The following is a 1775-nucleotide window of genomic DNA, read 5'->3' on the forward strand; positions in this document are numbered from 1 at the left end:
GTCACGGCTCTGCTTGCAGATGTGTAGTATTAATGCCGGGTCACCTTTGACCCCTGCCGGAGTATTAATGCCGAGTCACGGCTCTGCTAGCAGAGTGAGTATTATTAATACTGAGTCACCTTTGACCCCTTCCGGAGTATTAATGCTGAGTCAGCTTTGACCCCTGCCGGAGTATTAATGCCGAGTCATGGCTCTGCTACCAGAGTATTATTAATACTGAGTCACCTTGGACCCCTGCCGGAGTATTAATGCCGAGTCACGGCTCTGCTAGCCGAGTATTATTAATACTGAGTCACCTTTGACCCCTGCCGGAGTATTAATGCCGAGTCACGGCTCTGCTAGCAGAGTATTATTAATACTGAGTCACTTTTGACCCCTGCCGGAGTATTAATGTCGAGTCACGGCTCTGCTAGCAGAGTATTATTAATACTGAGTCACCTTTGACTTCTGCCAGAGTATTAATGATGAGTATTAATGCTGAGTATTAATACTGAGTCACCTTTGACCCCTGCCAGACAATTAATGCCGAGTCACGGCTCTTCTAGCAGAGTATTATTAATACCGAGTCACCTTTGACCCCTGCTGGTGTATTAATGCTGAGTCACGGCTCTGCTAGCAGAGTGAGTATTATTAATACTGAGTCACCTTTGACCCCTGCCGGAGTATTAATGCTGAGTCAGCTTTGACCCCTGCCGGAGTATTAATGCCGAGTCACGGCTCTGCTAGCCGAGTATTATTAATACTGAGTCACCTTGGACCCCTGCCGGAGTATTAATGCCGAGTCACGGCTCTGCTTGCCGAGTATTATTAATACTGAGTCACCTTTGACCCCTGCCGGAGTATTAATGCCGAGTCACGGCTCTGCTAGCAGAGTATTATTAATACTGAGTCACCTTTGACCCCTGCCGGAGTATTAATGCCGAGTCACGGCTCTGCTTGCAGATGTGTAGTATTAATACCGGGTCACTTTTGACCCCTGCCGGAGTATTAATGCCGAGTCACGGCTCTGCTAGCAGATGAGTAGTATTAATACTGAGTCACCTTTGACCCCTGCCGGAGTATTAATGCCGAGTCACGGCTCTGCTAGCAGATGAGTAGTATTAATACTGAGTCACCTTTGACCCCTGCCGGAGTATTAATGCCGAGTCACGGCTCTGCTAGCAGAGTATTATTAATACCGAGTCACCTTTGACCCCTGCCGGAGTATTAATGCCGAGTCACGGCTCTGCTAGCAGAGTATTATTAATACCGAGTCACCTTTGACCCCTGCCGGAGTATTAATGCCGAGTCACGGCTCTGCTAGCAGATGAGTAGTATTAATACTGAGTCACCTTTGATCCCTGCCGGAGTATTAATGCCGAGTCACGGCTCTGCTAGCAGATTATTATTAATACTGAGTCACCTTTGACCCCTGACGGAGTATTAATGCTGAGTCATGGCTCTGCTAGCAGAGTATTATTAATACTGAGTCACCTTTGACCCCTGCCGGAGTATTAATGCCGAGTCACGGCTCTGCTAGCAGAGTGAGTAGTATTAATACCGAGTCACCTTTGACCTCTGCCGGAGTATTAATGCCGAGTCACGGCTCTGCTAGCAGAGTATTATTAATACCGAGTCACCTTTGACCTCTGCCGGAGTATTAATGCCGAGTTACGGCTCTGCAAGCAGAGTATTATTAATACTGAGTCACCTTTGACCCCTTCCAGAGTATTAATGCTGAGTATTAATGCCGAGTCACGGCTCTGCTAGCAGAGTATTATTAATACTGAGTCACC

The sequence above is a fragment of the Oryctolagus cuniculus genome, chromosome Y (assembly GCF_051225735.1).
Source record: "Oryctolagus cuniculus isolate XC-2025 breed Fujian yellow rabbit chromosome Y, ASM5122573v1, whole genome shotgun sequence".
Lineage (NCBI taxonomy): Eukaryota > Metazoa > Chordata > Mammalia > Lagomorpha > Leporidae > Oryctolagus > Oryctolagus cuniculus.